This window comes from Numida meleagris, chromosome 6 (assembly GCF_002078875.1).
Source record: "Numida meleagris isolate 19003 breed g44 Domestic line chromosome 6, NumMel1.0, whole genome shotgun sequence".
Classification (NCBI taxonomy): Eukaryota; Metazoa; Chordata; class Aves; order Galliformes; family Numididae; genus Numida; species Numida meleagris.
Window position 1 is genome coordinate 11,217,124 of NC_034414.1, and position 18,511 is coordinate 11,235,634.

At 37.5% G+C, this 18,511-nt stretch overlaps 2 long non-coding RNA genes across 3 annotated transcripts in view; one reads left to right on the forward strand and one right to left on the reverse strand.

Moving 5' to 3' along the window:
• The window catches only part of LOC110401034, a 363,261-nt gene extending 345,526 nt beyond the window's left edge, over window positions 1-17,735 (forward strand). For both annotated transcript variants that reach the window (XR_002440210.1, XR_002440214.1), the window contains one exon: window positions 17,400-17,735. This is a non-coding gene — a long non-coding RNA (uncharacterized LOC110401034). The remainder of the gene's footprint in view (window positions 1-17,399) is intronic.
• The window catches only part of LOC110401036, a 48,712-nt gene continuing 35,539 nt past the window's right edge, over window positions 5,339-18,511 (reverse strand). The window contains exon 3 of the long non-coding RNA XR_002440216.1: window positions 5,339-6,430. This is a non-coding gene — a long non-coding RNA (uncharacterized LOC110401036). The remainder of the gene's footprint in view (window positions 6,431-18,511) is intronic.

The window sequence follows — 18,511 nt, forward strand, 5'->3', positions numbered from 1 at the left end:
CCATGAATGGATAGTAATAACTGCTTTACCTACTAATAAATGCCACTGTTAGGCAAATCTTCCTTCACATTACCGGGGGCTCAACATTTTTGTATCTCTCTGATTTACCAGTCTTATCTTTATGAAATACTTATACACATCAATTTGCCTGAGCAATGCAACATTTTAACATTATATACAACACTCGTGTTTGTGTGCACATTTACTGTCTGAATTCTTTTAGGTTTAACCTTGTCATCTTCTCAAATTCTCTCTGAACCGAAGAAATTTCCTTTCTCAGTAAACTTTACTGACTTGCAGTACTGAAAGGCTGCACCGTGTATCTGTTGCTGAACATTTTTACAGGTTACATCTTCAGTCTCTCAAAAAGAAGATTGTGGAGGGATGGCACAAACTGTAATTCATATGATTGACAACTGATGTTGTGACATCACCCAGAAAATGTCCTTGTACCAAATCAGAAGTCTAACTTTCCATTTCGTGTTGAAACAACAGGCAGAAAACCTTGCCTAGAAAGGTATGATATTACTGCATCAGCTTAGGCAAGTGAGATAGAAGGCAGTGACAGACCACAGCATATGCTAACAAGTTCTTAAGACTTTGTACTGCAGTCGCCAGCATAGCACATTGCACAGAAGTGGAAAACACAAGAGAAACCACATAAACATTCAGTTCAGTTAAGATCATGTATAAGCCAACGCTGCAGTGTTCTTCATTTCACGACTTCTAGAAAACCCTGGTAAAATTGTTCTAATAGTAACCTTTATGATCACCAAAGTTGGTCATATACAGACTTCCTTTTAGTGTGGCAAACACACATTAAATGCTTCAGATGATACTGATTAACTCGATTTAAGGGGATAAGGGAAGGAGGAAAGGAAGATGGAAAGGGAATGTTGCACTTCTCTGAGCAATGGTTTGCATCTAAAATACTAAATGTTTCTTACAACCAACAAATATTAGCATTATCCACCTCTTAATTTTGGCGGGGAGGGTTTTTTTTGTTTTTGTTTTTCAAACAGTTGGATTCTCCAGGAGCAATTTTAATGACAATTGGACAAAGGGTCAAGAAAATCCATCCATGCATTGTCAAAATACATGTTTTGATCCCACAACGACAGTTAACAATATTCAGGCTTTGAAATTCTTTATGAAGTAATCAGCATTAATTTGTTCTGTTCAGATTTTAATTATATAGCATTTGCCTTCCTAAGAGGACACTACCACAAGTATAGCTGTCAGATGGAAATTAATTTGCTAGTAGATGACCACATACTTCATGAATTATACATGAAACCTTGTCTCTCAGTGACTGTTGCTAAACGACTCTTTCATCATTCTTATGTTTAAACAAACCACAATAGTTTTTAAATAAGTCTGATCAGCAGTAAAGAGATTAGGCTGAAATGCTAAGAATGATTTCTAAAATGGCATTTGAGGCACATTCCATATTGATATGTTGAGTTGCAATTTGGGTCATGTTCCTCTGCTCTTAGTTGTTAGAAGAATGACGGGCAGGCCACTGCATTCACTTTCAAATACAACATTGATAGCTGGATTTACATTTCTTTTTAAGACTCAGCTTTTGCAAACAAGCCTTAGATTTCAGACATAATTCTGTTATTCAAATGGGAGAAGAGTTTGATAGCTATGCTAATCACTTTTATCTGAGAAAACATAACTAATAGCTTGGTTTACATTTGCTTACATTTATGAGCATAATTTTAGTACATAATTTTATTGCTCTATAAAACATAATACTGCACTAGTCCGCTCTTAAAAAAAAAAAAAAAAAGGCTACCTTAGAGTGATTTGCACTTAAACTTTCACACTACATTTAAATGACAGCATCATTTAGAATTTTTGACTTTAAAAGTATATATATATATAGTAAAAAAAAAAAACAAAAAACCACATATAACAATTAATTCCACAAGGCTGTTTTCTATAGAGATAATATTCAGTGAATGCATTTAAGGTAGTCATAGCAGCATTGATCACAGGACTGTTTTGAGTCAGTTATTCTCATGTATAAATTGGACTGAATGAAGATAATTTGTTCTTACATCGCATGAAAGGAATCTCTTAAAATTCTCCACTGCTGTATACATTAACAAATTATGTGGAAGAAAAGAGGAATGATCCACACAATCACTTTTCTTGCATTCAGTGTTTTCAGCACTGGAAACTGAGAAGGAAATAAGGTCTTAGATTTTAAGGGGGTCAGTTATTACTTTCAGTGGCCCATAAAAATAAAGGAAATATATTCAAAATAACTCAGTTTTGTTGTATTGTACTCAACATTTCCTCTTGGAATAGTCATGCTAGTAATGATATGAGAACTATTTTCCAGGATGCAACTGTGCCAACTGACACACTATAGTGAGCCTACTATTAATAATACTTTGCATGTATGCAGCACCTTTTCCCTGAGAATTTGAAAATACATTTATAAATTTAATCTTACCATTTCCTTAGAGGCAGAAAAAGTGATGCATAGAAATACTAGACTGCCTATGATAGCAAGAAATTATCTATGACAACACCTGGATTTTCATGCATATCTCATCTTCTACACAGTCTTCTAAAGAAAGCTCTTAAATAGTCAACAATTGGTCCAGCAATTGCCTGCAGCCTGGAATGCATTTTTACCCCCCTCACCAAGCCCCTTCTCCTCCAGAACAGGTTTTCTTCTCTGTACAGGTTATTGCCAAATCAATATCCCTGTGCCTACAAATAGATACCCAGGAAGTTAACCTTAACTATATAGCTAAGTCCACACACTGTATCTTAAAAGTAAGCACAGACCTCTTAAGGGGATATTTGATCTTCCTTAATATTACAGAAACGTTGCTTTGGCTTGCTTGCTTACTGACTGCAAATTAAATCATACTACTAAGCTATGTTTCTGGTATTTGATTTCTATTTATTTATTTATTTGATTTTACAGAACCTGGATGCTTGTGGTATACTTCATATGATACATTGCATTAACTGCAAAATGAATGTGTCTTGACTGTACAGTCATACCATAACATTTGCAGACTCTTGTCAGGTGGAGATACTGAGAAATATGCATGTCAAAACCAGAACCTTTTTGCTAAACTAAACTAAGCAGAACTCAACAGAACCTTTTTGCACTGTATCGTAGTACCAATTCACAGTAAGGACAATGGGAATGCTTTGGACATGCTATTTAAGAATAATGTCCACTTCCAGACTGAATCAGAAAAGTTAAAATATTATGAATTTCTAACACAGAGAATACAAGCTGTACATTGAAAACACCACATGTAAATACAGCTTACAATTCATTTCATAGAATAACGTTGCCAGATCTTAATTTAATATAAACCTTCTCTAAATTTGAGTAGAGATGATGTAACCTAACCATAGATATTCAAAACTAAACTGCGTAGATCCAGTTGATAGCTCATCCAGTTCATATTGCCATGGAATATGGCAATCATTGGAGATTTCTCTGTATTCAGTGACTGTAAAGCCCAGACAGAATAAGTATTTAGCTTAGTATGACTCGTGTTAATTTGGATGAATCCTCCTAATTCTTTCATTTAAAAATGTACTTTGTTGATCGTATCATTTCAAAGGAATTCTCTTTTCTAATCGTTTTTTTTTTATTTTTTTTTAAGCTCATGGAGTTCATAGCCTCATGGTTATGGAAAAAAATAGCTTTGAAAACATGTTTAATTGACTTTTTGGCCTTCTAATACTTGAAGGGAGCGTATAAACAGGAGGGGGAATGATTGTCTATGAAGGTGGATAGCAATAGGACAAGGGGGAATGGTTTTAAATTGAGACAGGGGAGGTTTAGGTTAGATATTAGGAGGAAGTTTTTCACGGAGAGGGCGGTGATGCACTGGAACAGGTTGCCCAGGGAGGTTGTGGATGCCCCATTCCTGAAGGCATTCAAGGCCAGGCTGGACGTGGCTCTGGGCAGCCTGGTCTAGTGGTTGGCAACCCTGCACTCGGCAGGGGGGTTGAAACTAGATGATCTTTGAGGTCCTTTTCAACCCAGGGCATTCTATGATTCCATGATTTAAACATGACAGAATGAAGAATGCATGCGGAAAGGAATACAAATAAATCATTTAAATAAAAATGCTTAATTCTAAGCTTTTACTATGACTTCTGGTACTCAAATCCAAATACTTGGAATGCTGAACCTTATTTCAAATCTATTACTACTGATAATGTCAGAATTTTGCTGAGCAGCTGAAGAATAGCCTTGAGTACAACAACACATGGCTGAAAGTCTTCAGCAGGACAGAGCAGGAAATGTATATTTTCAGCAGTGCAGAGGTGACAAATTATCAGATTTTTCTATTACATGAGATACTCTAAGGATTTTCAAAGTAGTGCAAGTAATTTTTCAGACTCTATGCATATGTGTAGTGTAAAGCCAAAATTGGCTGCAGAGTCCACTTAAACTTTTGGTGAAACAACAACTCTGCACAGAAAAACGTGGCCTAAGAAACATGGATAGAAAGCCAAATAACAATACTGCATATAGAATTTGTCCTTAATGACAGTATATTAGGCAGAGTTGTGACGGATTCCATGTAAATGTGATGTGAGAGAATACAGGTGAGAGACAGGGGAGGTTTAGGTTAGATGTTAGGAGGAAGTTTTTCACACAGAGGGTGGTGATGCACTGGAACAGGTTGCCCAAGGAGGTTGTGGATGCCCCATCCCTGGAGGTATTCAAGGCCAGGCTGGATGTGGCTCCGGGCAGCCTTGTCTAGTGGTTGGTGGCCCTGCACTCAGCAGGGGGGTTGAAACTAGATGATCATTATGGTCCTTTTCAACCCAGACCATTCTATGATTCTATGAAGATTGATGTTCTAGCAATAATTCACATCACTGTGTGCACCATGAAGTGGTGGTAAGGGGATTGCAGAAAAAAAACAGAAATAAGGGCAAAGCATCAACTTTAAATTCCAGTTCCCCAGCTATCTTAACCTTAAGCAAGTTCTGTATCTATTTCGAAGTCACCAAAATTTCTGTGCTGTGACTGACACTGCATCCATATGTCATTAAAAATTAGCCTTATTTCCTTGGGCATTTTATGTAATTGAAGAATGAATTCCTTGAAAACGGAAGAGATTGTTTCTCTTCAGTGAACAATGCTTCTCAAAGCCACTATCTTTCACCACTATTGATCTTGTTAAATATCAAAATTACTCTTGTCTAAATTAGCGAATGTTAAGACATTTTCATTTTTTATTACCAATGCTGGAAATCTACATGTAAGGAGCAAGCCAGAAGCAACTTCACCAAATAATTTACACAAATCAAATTACTTTGTTTATATATCATGCAATTAGCTTTACATTGAGAATATTGGTGACAACATTAAGCACTGAAACTAAGGGAGTTCATGGTGAGGAGGCACTGACCAGTTCTATTTTTTGCATAGTAGAAATCATTAGCTTGGAAACATGGCCTGCTGCTGTAGCTAGTCACTCAGCAAGTCTCACTTAACAGCTACAGGAAAAATTTATTACAAACCAAAGACTTTCATTTTCTAGGTTTTAGTATTAACATTGTCCTCAGAGGGGATTATCTATCTATCACTCTCAAATTGATTTAAAATACAAAACTTGTAATTGACCAACACTTCATGGAAATGACTGATACCTGGAGAGGTCAATTGTTAGCACCACATATAATTAGAGTTTTACTCTCACATTCCCCTGAGAAAAAATTATTCTATGTTATGAACGTGAAAGATGAGGCATTGCAGCAGGATTCCACAGGAAGTCTATATCAGATCTGGGAGCAAAACCTCAGTGGAAGAAAAGATCCCAGAATCACATTCACCTTTCTTTGTTGGTGGTTTGGTTTTCTCCAATTCTTTTTTTTTTTTTTTCCTCCTAAATTCATTCATGTGTAACATTTTTTATCACTTCAAAATAATTTCACTCTTCAAGATAATAAAAGCAGCACGTCTTCTGCTGTCACTCTTATTTTTTCTTACTTAATTTTATAGCTGTGATAAAAACTTCCAGAAACACTCTGAACTTCAAAATAGATGCACTGCTAGATTTTGAACATAACAGCATGATACAACATCAACAGAATATCCAGCTAAATAGATGTTCACTTAGCAGTTAATAGTTCATTCATTTCCCTAAGAACTAGGTTCACGTCCAGATGATGATGAAGGTTCTAGTCAGAGAAAAGTGGATACCAACTGGAGTATAATAAGAATGTAAGAAAATTAGAGAAAAAGGAAATTGGTAAAGCCGCTTTGTCCATGATGGGCTAATTATTTCCTAAATGGGAAAGTGCTTTTGCCTTACCTGTTTGACCACTCTGCACATTCAGCATGAAAAATGTGTCCTGACATCTGTTCTGAATTTTCATTTTATTTTCGTGCATGCTTCTTTGTCCTGTCATTTGTGTCAGTCTGAAAACAACACAAAATGACAGGTTCTAATCACTTAAATGTTGAAAATTGTCCTTTTTCTTTTTTTCTTCCTTTAAGAAAAGGTTTGAATGCTATAGTGTTTCCTCTATCTCAGTTAAGTGTCTTCAAATTGCAGTTATGTTACAAAGTTCAGTAACACAGACCCAAACAAAGGTTTCCAGCTGAGAAAATATGGGCTGCAAGACACAAAGATCAGAATTCAGACTTCCAGAGTGGAAAATGGGTTCACTGGAAATACTGATTACCCACTCGTTTCCACCACACAAAACAGTTTCTAGTATAATAAACACTTATTTGTGAATCTGTCTTGCATTTCCTAATTGTCCGTTACATTTATAACTATTCTTCTGACATTGACACAAAGAGACTCCATTGTCTGAGAAGAGGTTGCAGTTAAGAATTATCCTACCTCAAGATAACTTTAATGCATTAGAGTCCTACTGTGTTAACTCTATACCAACACAGCAAACAAAACAAGGACTCCTTCAAAAATCTTGCAGCTTCACTGCAGGATCAAAGAAGGGCTTGGGTTGGAAATGACATTAAAGATCATCTAGTTCCAACCCCCCAGAGTATATGCTTGGCGTGGTTTCACATCCCCGGAAGCACCTTGAGACTGAAAGCAGCCATCAAGTGCATCAATTCCCAGTTTTTTAAAACAGGGAGGATTCAAAATATTGTTTGGTTTTTTTTAAATGACAAGAAAGTAAGGTTTGCAGAGTTGCCAGTCAGTCAGTTTTGAAGACCAATGAACCTCCTGTCAGATATATACCGTGAAGAGAGCAAAGCTCAAACACCTAGAGCATTGTTCCAGGCTTAGACAAATACATCTGCAGTCTATGCTAATATATGGATATATGGATAATATAACACCACATGCCCATACAAAGACAGGGCTTAAATCAGCAAGCTTCTCTACTGAATTGAAGCTGACATGCAGGTCAGCTTGCCATAACATTTTGTCAAGAAATTTCACTCCGGATTGTAGCTTTTTCTTCTAACTTGATAAGCCTGTTGAAACTTGACTAAGGTTAGGGCTCGGTTCTGTCCTTTTTTCTCTCTCTTTCTTTGTAGAAAAAGCTAAACAACATTAGATCTGGTAACTAGTACCAATTTCAGATAATCCACTTGGTTGCAAACTAGTCATTAAAACTTTGATAATATTCTCTAATATGAAATAAACTTATAAAATATTTGCTATTTGCTTGTCTCACAAGTCAAATCCATGTAAGTATCTTCCAAGCTCGATTTAACCAAAAATGCTTCATACACAGTATATAAATTATCTTCTACCCAGTAGCTAACAGCATCATTATTTTACTTCCCACAAATGAAATATGGGTATCTGGAAGGCTTCTTTTTATAATCCTGCAAGAAAACTGATGTAATGTTTGTAGCTGGAATTTGCATCTAGCCTAACAATAGCTGTCATTGTGCTATTCTGCCACGCTGAGTAGCATATCTGAGAGCAGACTCAGATTTCTCCTTTCATCTTCTCCTTGCATCCTCTCCAACTGTAAGTCTTAGGCTCCAATACTAAGAATTCTAAGTCTTATGCCAACTGATCTCTTTACCCACATACTGTCCCACAAAGATCAGTGGGGCTTTATGGATTGTGCACAAATCTCTCAATTTGAGTTTATTACTGAAGAAAACCATAGTGAGGTTTTTTCTCTTCTAGGAGAGTTGATCCATTTTTCCAGTAAGTCTAGCACACTTGCAGGTTTTCACTTACTCCAATTTCAGTCCTGGCAAATTAATTTATTATACCTTAGGATAAACTGATCAGCACTGCAAGTAATGTCCTTCGTGCCTGCTGTTGCAGAGTTGGCAGGATGCATTATGGAATTGGAGCTGTTGTATCAATACTCCATACCAGTTTGAACACTAATATTACATATTAGGTGCAGTTGGAGGTCCCATCTGCTGATTTGACCTACACTGGTTAGATGCATGTTTATCCAAATGCATAAAGACATTAAGACTCAAAGACCTCAAGGTTTTATTTCTTGTTGGTTTTGATTTTGTTTCTAATACCTAGAATGGTAGATCATCTGATAAGAATTTGCACAGCCAAAACTATTGATGAAGAAATATATATAATCGAAAGCAAAGTAGGAAGAGCAGTTATGATGTGTGTCAAAGTGTGCCTATTTCAGAATTAGACAGGCTGTACTTTAACTGCCTGAACTCTTTAGTTTGTACTAAAAACCCTTGTAATTTCTGATCATTAATAGACAATATTTATTTAACTACATAACATTTCAACACATTGCTAAATAACAGACAAAACACAGTTTTGACCTGGCTTTCAATGGAAACTAAATTAACATCTCTATTTCTGAGATTGTTCCAAAGCCTACTGAACTCAGTAGGTGTTTTTTCACAAGTCTCAGTGAGTTTTGGATCAGGTCCTATAAGAGAAAATCACTTAAAAGCAGGACATTCTTTTATTTTCTTTTCTTCTTCTTTTCATTATATCATGTTTTTGGAATGTTCTTATAGTGGTTCATTCAGGAAGAAACCATTTCTCAGCAGAGGAAAGGCAGAGGGAAACAGTTTCGTCAGTTGCAAAACTTATCCAGTTTTTGATGCGGTCTTCACTTTTGTCATGAATTTACATGTTTTTATGACTACAGCCCCCAGAGATTAAAAACAAAAGATATCAAAGTTACTACTGAAGCTAGGCCCTAAGTCATAAAAAATAATACTGTGAAAAATTTGGTCTGTAGAAAGGCAATGCAAATGGTCATTGACTTCATTATAAAAATCTTTGGCAACAACTTTTCCAGACCCATGTTAAGCCTTGAGAGAGAAATGTTTCAGCACAGAACCACTTAATCATTTATATGAATGAAAATGAGTGCAAACAGAATGCTGAGATGGTTTTAAGATCACCTCTTTTTTCTTGTACAGAATACCCACTATAATTACATTTTGCCTGTCAGTTCGTAAATTTTGCTTATTACAAAACAGGCATTATTGATTGCTTTTTAAAAGTACTAAAACTAAGCTAAGAGCAGTAGATCTCTCAGCAAATTCAAAACATACTATCTTCCAAACTAATCACTGGCAAAGGAACTGTAGAAATACTATTGAAGTTTATTGTAAGCCCAATGCAAAAAAATGGAAGTTACCATCAGTTTTAGTTTAGTAACTTGGCTTTGAATTTAGCATGTTTTAAGCCACAGTGAAAAAAAAAAAAAAAAAAGATAAACTTATTTGGCAAAGTCAGACACTTTTAAAGCCAGCATCCTGTAATTGTTTCCTCATTTGGCCTGGCAACTTAAACAAGGATAAAAAGCATGGGTGGGGGGTGGTGTGTGCAAAACGCTAAATTTTTCAGAAGGAAAGAAATGGAGAAGAACAAAGAAATCAAGGTACTCGTCTCACTTGTGGTAAATGAATATGTAAATGACATTTGCTCCTTTTGTTCTCTCAGATAGGACTCAATAAAACCAAATGAGGGTAACTCTCTAGTCTTGTGGAAAAAAAGTCTGAATGGAGAATTTTCGTGGTTTGAATTAGTGCAGGCAGCGGACATTCTGACACAGTTGACTAGCAATGCAGAAAAGCCAAACCGATAGCAGGCAACATAAGAACACTCGGCCTCATTGAGACCAGTTGATTAAGCATCTCCAAGCAAGATTAACACACACTAGGAATATCCTTATTTAGACTAGTAAGAAATAAAAGCTATCAGAAGGGATTTATTTCTGCCATTCTTATCAAAATAAGGTTAAGGGCTGACATCTACAAATAGTTACAGGAGAGGAGATGTCTTACAAAAAAGAAATTAACAGTGCTTGCGATTGGATTAAATCTAAGCAATCTCTGAAGCTACTCAAACTTTTTCTTCTTTTACTGCTGTATTGTTGCCAGTTCTGAGCTAATACTGGAAAAAAATTAGGTAGCTACTGATCTGGCTAGGGAACAATGTTCTATTCAAAGTTAGTATCTGTTCTAAATATCAAGCAACAAAATTTACTGTCCGCTGTAAAGAGGAGTAAAAAAAAAAAAAAAAAAAAAAAGAACATTTATATCAATGTCAAGCCAAGAAAGCAATTTTGTATTAACCTAACAAAATGGAATATATAAAGGTATTTTTTAAAGTAGAAGTAATTTAAGAACCTTCTAAATAACTTAACAGTACACTTGGCTACACTTGGATTTAGGAAGCAATATTTTACATGCAGCAGTAGATTATGATTATTTTTTTTCAGCTTTAAATCCATAGACAGAGCTGCACTCCATCAAGAAACAACAACAGCAAACCTAATGCCTCATGTGAAAGTAACAAATTAAATTTAGCTGTAGTTAGAAAATGGTCAGATAATAAGGCTATGATTCAACATGTATGTTGAAGGCAGAACAGCTACATGTTCAGAACACTTACACGTATGAAAGCACTCACACGTGGTCCGAATGTTAGTTGAGTAACAGCCTGTAACTTGAAAAAGTCTTCAGTCACTAAGGTTTTAAAGACACTAGAGCAAATTCTCTGCAGTTATCTCTAAAACTTATTAAAACAGCATGTACGCAAAATGCCTTTGTGGCATCAGTTAAGATGAAAAAGAACAAGAATGGCACACTTGGGCTAGTGCTACTATTCTTTTGCATGACTCTGGTGATCTGAAGAGACCACAAGGCACGCTTGTGAGGTACCTGATTGCTGTGTAACATAGGTAAATGATCTGCTGATAGACCGTCATTGAAATCAAAACTAAGCTCTCCATATTTTCCATGTTAGCAAACGAGCACAAAATTCCTAATATGTAGTCTAGTAAAAACCCTAATTTGGGAGGGATAAAACATGAACATCTTGACTGAGAATAAAGGCTACCCTAGAAATAAGCAGCAGGAAGAAGGAAGACACTTGGAGGCAGGTTGAGGTCAGCAACTTTGTGAATTGTGTGCCTGAATTTCCCTTCCCTCGTAACTAAGTCACAGGGGGACTGAAACCCACGTGTCCAAGAAGGCTAAAGAGGCAGGAGGTCTCTCCCTTCCTCTACCTCCAACACAGCACCTGCCCTCAAGAGGACAGGAGTGGCAAAAAGAGAGCAGAAATCAGTCATCCAGCTACTCAGTTTTGTCCCCTCTGAAGAACCTTCAGCTACAGAGTGATAGTCAAAGCAAACTGGAAATTCCTCTAGATTTTATGTGCTTCAGGGCACCAAATCAGAACAAACTGTTGAAGACTGATGGGAAATCTGCCTGGTAGCCTTTTCTACTATTTTACATTGTGTTCACCCATCTCACAATTATGATATATCGTCACATCTCTATAATAGTTCTCCGTCCTGCACCATATAAAGACTTTACTAAATCCAGTAAGACTGGATATACCTTTTTATTCACATATCATTTGGAAATAAGTTAAATTATCAAAAAGACACAAAAGTTTTGCTATTTCAAAGAGTGCTGAACTGAGTTCCCATAAACTGGATTGGAATAAATAAGATCTGGTCTAGGTCATGGTTTCAGAGCAGGCTCTACTTGGAACAGAATAGAGGGATAAGAGGGCTCTGTTCTCAGGCTGGTGAAAGACTGTTCCGGTTGACAGAGATTATGTTAACAGCTTCTGTGCTGGGAGTCTGGCTAAAAGGCTCTAGGGAAACTCTCTCTTTCCCTTCAAACATATTTTATATGTATTATATATACTCAGAGAGCACTGACTGTATTAGCCCGTGAGTTTCTGTCACAATCATGGTCATCACACTCTGTACGTGAATAGTCATAGCTAAGAAGGGGTATATTTCAGATCTTATTTATAGTCTCCATTCTTATATTCTGGCAAGAAGATCTGAGGACCATTACCTTATAACGTTAAGCAGTGTTCCTTCTCGTAAAGCAGATACCACTTCCAGTGCAAATACATGTGCTTACAAGCTCAATGTTAGCTGTCAGTAGGTACTCAAGCATGAAAAGTTAACATTTGCTTTCTATCAGGATGCACGTGACTAGTGCTCAGTGGCTTGAGTGTTACAGAGAAGTGAGTACAGAAGGTCCTTGACACCAAACTAATAAAGCTTTTCAATTTCAAATAAAACTTTACAGATGTTTTGGCATTTCCCCAATACAATTTAAAGAAAATAACAAAATCAAGCCAGTAGGCAGGTAGTAAGCTAATTAGAAACGTTTTCCAGTTGCACTTCAGTTCAAAGCTTACTCCTCTGGCAGCTGACTGAAAGCCAGAACCAGCTAATACTGCATACTGTGCTACTGAGGACACAGCTCAGTCAGTTTCCCTGGAAAATCCAGAAGGATTCAAGGCTTGTTCTATACTTGTTTACAACAGCAGGTAAGCAGAATTTTAGCAGTTTATGAAAATAAGTAGGTGAAACAATAGATAAAACATGGGTTCAAAGTTTTCCTCCTGAGTCTAGAAGAAGGCTCCTAAGATGATTAGGAGCTGCAGCAAATCATCTGTAAGAAGGGGCTGAGGGAGAAGTATTTATCTAGCCCGAAGTGAAGGCTAGGGTGGCACCTAATTACACTCTCCCATTACATAAATGCAGGTCACACAGAAGATGGAGACAAACAGAAAAACGGATAGGAATCAGGTGTTCACTTCTTCCTAATACAAGTATGAGAGACTAATAAAAAAAAAGTTTAAAAAAAAAACAGTACAAAGAAAACAAAAAGCTTGGTTCTTCATAAAATAGATGCTAAACCATTTGAATGCTTTCCAAGCAAGGGCACTCCAGTACCTCACACTTCAAAAAATATACTGCAAGTTATTAAACAAACGCGTAACATGAGGCCAAGTTATTCCAAGTTGAAAAACAGGGGCTAGGAGAACGTTGGATTAGATATACCATATATTTGCCCCAGTCTTTCTCAATGCTGAGGCTTATCTCTACTGTTGGATAAAGGATGCTAGGTAGGATAGATCTCTGGCCATAATCAGTGGTGACAGCCTTACGATAACATCTTATAAAGTTCCTGACCCTGTATTGGTCATACAATCATAGCTCTGAAACTTCTGAGTTTTGTACACCACCAAAAAGAGTTATCTTCATATACTGGTTCGAACCACTTGAGACCTTCCTGAGAGATTCCAGTAACACACATCCGTGGCACCTGGATATCTTACAAAGAACCTGTGATTGAGGCAGTATTTTGGTCCAAGTTCTGCAATATCAGACCATAACGTTTCTTTATCTAAAAATTTTATGTCAGAGATGCATACAGATAAGAATGTGAAACACCAAAAGATGCAGCAATGTGAATAAGCTTAATAGAGATAGGATGATTTGTGAGATGAAGATCTCAGCCATGGTTCAGACCAATAAATCACTGTTGATTTATAGCAGATCCTCTGCCACAGCAATAGAAGTTACAGAGGACTGTGTATCCAACAAACCTCATAGACAGATGATGAAATATGATTAAACATATGAAGCAAGTAAAAAACCATCACACCAAGTACTGAATGTATGCAAAAACAAAGCTCATGCCAATTGTGTTAATATACAACTGCTGCCACTTTTACTTTGTATTACAGTGTGATAGGCAAAGATGTTTGTTATAGATGAATAGAGCTGATTATCACTGATTACAGATGCACTAATTAACGCAGTTTTATTTGTTCCAAAACTCTATTAATAATCAATTCTGAAAGATTTGGGCAGTCATGTGCAATTTGACATAGTTTTAATCACCAGAGTAAGATGTTGAAGTCCATTTAGAGAATAATGAAGAGACAAAAAAAAAACCAACAAACTGAAACACAAAAAGCACCCCACAAAAAAGCCACCAACACAAAAACTGTTGGCAGAGAATCAGTGTACCTAAAATAAGCCACTTTTCAATCTAAGCAGCTTGCTAATCACCTTCACCATCCTGACAGTTCAGACAATGAGTATTTAGAGTTCAGCCTATAAAACAATGTTTAAATGAGAGGTGCAAAACTGTGCCAAAGCTCTTTCGCATATAAGCCACGGAAGGCCATGCTCGGCCTTGTAGGAACATATATTAAAAACTTGCCCTGATGTCTACTGGTCTAGTTTAAGTGACTAAAAGTTAACATTAAAATCAATTGCGTGTCAGGAAACAGCTTCTCTTTATCTGTAAAAGGACCAATAAGGCACACTTGGGAGCTACTGAGGGATTTGTACCTTTGCTGTTCTAAGAGTTATGCCAGCATTTGTTTTTCAAACATCCGTGAGCCAGAGACTTATAGTGTGTCTAGAGATCTCATCTCTTATTCCATTTCTGGACAAACACACAAACACGTATTTACACAACTCTGAAGACAAGTTTGTTGCACTGAAAAGCTCTCAAAGGTTTTTATCTTAGGAAAAAAACAACGCAGTTCTGGCATGAAGAAAAGCCCTCGGCAAGCCCACAGTCTGCTCTACTATCTGTTAGCGTTTCCAAAGAGAAGCAAATAGTCTAGTCAAGCTACTGAGATTTCTACAATCACAGTAAGATTTTCCTCTCAAATGTTCCAGAGGGACTTTCCTAACCCTGGGTAGACATAATTTTATTACCCTCAAATTTTTTTTTTTTTAAACTATCTGTGCAGAGATGAACATAAGGTATCATTTCCACTGTACAGACCTAGGTATTCTGTCTCAGAGAATTTAGTAACTAAAATAAGACCTGACAGCAAAGCTCTGAGCCAGATATAAATTGGATAAGCTGATCCTGTAAAGATCTTTGAAACAATTAAATACAAGGAAGGAAAATGTCAGTGATTTATCTGAGTGTTGTCTATTTACAGTGTGTTGTCTTGGTTTTTTGTTCACACTTATGTACAACAGCATATCTGCACTAGGCCTGTGAAGTCAGTTCTGCTTCTGCAGTACTCTTTTGTCTTCCAGGCTATCACAGAGTAGAAACACAACATAGTGAAATATAACACTGTGCAAAATTCTTTTCCCTCTCAATCACCTACAGCACCATGTCCTCAGTCTGATGATCTTTACTGAAAGTTATCTTTAATAAAATAACTTTAAAAAAAGATATGCAAGAGACTATAAGAAGTAACCACAGATGATATCAAGCTGAAGAATCCAGACTGAAGAATCCCACTAAATAAAAAGCAAGAGTAAGATCCAGTGTCCAAGCGAACTGAGAAAAATCACGTGCACAATGTTAAAGGCACGGAAACCTGTGCCTACTTCTGACTGGCTTACCAGCTTACCTCTATTTACATAATGAGCAGGCCTCACCAATTCTGTCTCCCCTTACACATCTAGTCTTTCTGTACACTATGCCTTCCATCCACTTCTCTTATTCACAGCAGAGAGGAAATGAATTACTATGGAAGGGAATGTGCACCCCTGACATTTTGCTGGCTATGTCACTGTCATTTATGGACAGTGTCTTGCACCCTGGGAATGACCCTTGAAATCAGGAAACCCATTCGCATTTTTAAAATCCACCATAAACACACTTCACTATATAGGGCCGTAGATTTTGGCACCTTGGAAGATTAAGCCCATTTGTTAGAAGCCACTTTTCCTCTTCAGCCACAGAAAAGGGAAGCAAGACAAAATAGCAAAATAGGATGCAAGGTGACAAAATGTATTCTGGGTTGACCAGTAAAGTGCAGAAAGGACAGGAGGGCTGGGGTAGCTGCTGCCTCAGTGGAATCATGTCCCATGGTATCGAGCCATTGTTGGAGCAGTGTTTGAAGAGCTGCAGCATGTGGGAAGCCCACGCAGGATCAGTTTGGGAAGGATGGCATCCTGTGGGAGGGAATCCGTGTGGAGCAGGGGCAGAGAGTGACCGTGGCGGAACAGCACAGTGAACCGCTATGGCCTGACTACAGCCCCCATTCACCTGCACTGCCTGGGGGAAGCAGTTAGGAGAGGATGGTTGGGGGAGATATTTTAATTGCTTTTAGTTCTTACTGCTCAAGTATGTCATTAGTGTAATTTACTGCATATTGCTCATCTTCCTGTGCTCAGTCTTTTGCCTGTGACAGTAAATGAGTGAGTGACATTTTGGTCCTTATCTCAACTCAAACTTTTTTTTCTATTTTTCCCCCGTTCCTACAGGGACAACGAGTGAGAGAGCAGCATGGTGGAGCTTAGCGAGTCATTAGTATGAAACCACCATAGTTAGAAATTTATAAGCAAACAAATATGTGCTTACTATGATCCTAGCATTGATGGGCTGTGATTTCCACTCAGCCTCTGTGAACTATAATAAACAGTAAGAACAAATAGTGACCAGAAACACAATGCTACAGAGACTAAAGAGGAATTTTGGAACTGAAGCCAAATAAATAGGCATGAAGTATCATTTAGACACCAATGAGGAACTGATAGTCCCTGCATGGATCAGAGCCTAATGATCCCCAAAATGTAGATATCATAAAGCTGGAATGCAGCTAATACAATACAGAACAGTTTAAAACTGGCGAATAACAGTGTGCCAACACTGACTGTAGTGCAGTTTAGACAAGCAAATGCAATCAATTTGTAAATCCAGTTCGAATACCAGGATGAAATACCACGGCATTTATAAAGAATGTCATGGGATCCATATTGACAGAGCTCCACTAGAGGCCCTGTTTCACCATACAGAAATGCAGTGCAGAAACACATGCATAATTACTTGCAACCACCCATTTCGGTGATCTGTATCACAAAGTATTTTCTGTAAAACTACTAACAATGCACAAACATGCAGGTGCATAATTTTAAGTGAAAACAACTGATTTTTAATGAATATTTGGTTCATCACTGTACCAACAGTCAGGGTTAGAAACTTAAATTTTTCCCCAGACAGCCTTCCCTCATTCTTTCAGTATCAAAGTTGCTGACAGAATATTTATGCTGGTTTATACTGGGATAGAGTTAATTTTCTCAATATTGCTATGCTTTGGATTTGTGATGAAAACAATGTTGGTAACATACTGATGTTTTATTTGCTGCTGAGCAGAGCTTACACACAGTCAAAGTATTTTCTATTTCTCACATTCCTTTGCCAGTGAGAAGGATGGATGTGCATAAGTGGCTGGGAGAAGACACAGCCAAGACAGCTGGCCCCAGATGACCAAAAGGATAGCCCATATCATTACGGACACTACATTCAGCAATAAAAGCTGGGGAAAAGGAGGGAATAGTGGATGTTCACAGCTACGGTGTCTGTCTTCCCAAGTAATCATTACACACGATGAAGCCCTGCCTTCCTAGAAATGGATAAACATCTGCACAGCAATGGCAAGTTGTGAATTAATTCCTTATTTCGCTCTGCTTGCACACCCAGCTTTTGCTCTACCTATTAAGCTGTCTTCATCACAACCCGTAAGTTCTCTCACTTTTACCTTTACAGTTCTCCTTTGCATTCTGCTGGAGGGGAGCATGCAAATTTAGCTGCCTACCATGGATAAATCACAAGAATACTTCATGCAAAAGTCTGAAATGGAGGAAAACATGCATCTTTTGTGTTTTTATAAAAATCTATGAACAGCTTTATGATAAAGGTTATACTTTATCTGTCTGCCAAACTCAGAGGGTGGTGAGGCCCAGGCAGAGGCTGTGCCAGAGAAGCTATGGGTGCCCCTTCCCTGGAGGTGCTCAAAGCCAGATTGTATGGGGCCCTGGACAGCCTGAGCTGGTGGGGGGCAGCCCTGCCCACTGCAGGGGCTTTGGAACTGGGTTGGCTTTAAGGTCCCTTCTAACCCAAGCCATTCTATGAATCTATGATCATCTCATCCTCCTCCCTCAGCAATGGTTTGTTACACATCTTTGTCCAACATTAAATAATTATGTGAAAAATAAACCAAGTATGGATCTTATTTTGGTTACAGAAAGGTCTGAATTGTTTATAACTGAATTAATTGCTAGAAAGACTTGAGTGGCCAATTAGTAATATTTGTATTTGGATCTGCCAGTTGGCCCAGAACTGGAAATTAATATTAGTTTCTATATAAAGACTGTAGTGCTCATAGATAAAAATCATTCAATCAAAAATCAAGAAAATCTTTGAGAATCACTGTCTTGAATGGAACACGCCTGAAGGCTGGCCAGATAATTACTAGCCAGAATTGCCTACGATACTTCCCAACTGCAGATTCAAATACTGATCCCACATTCTTCA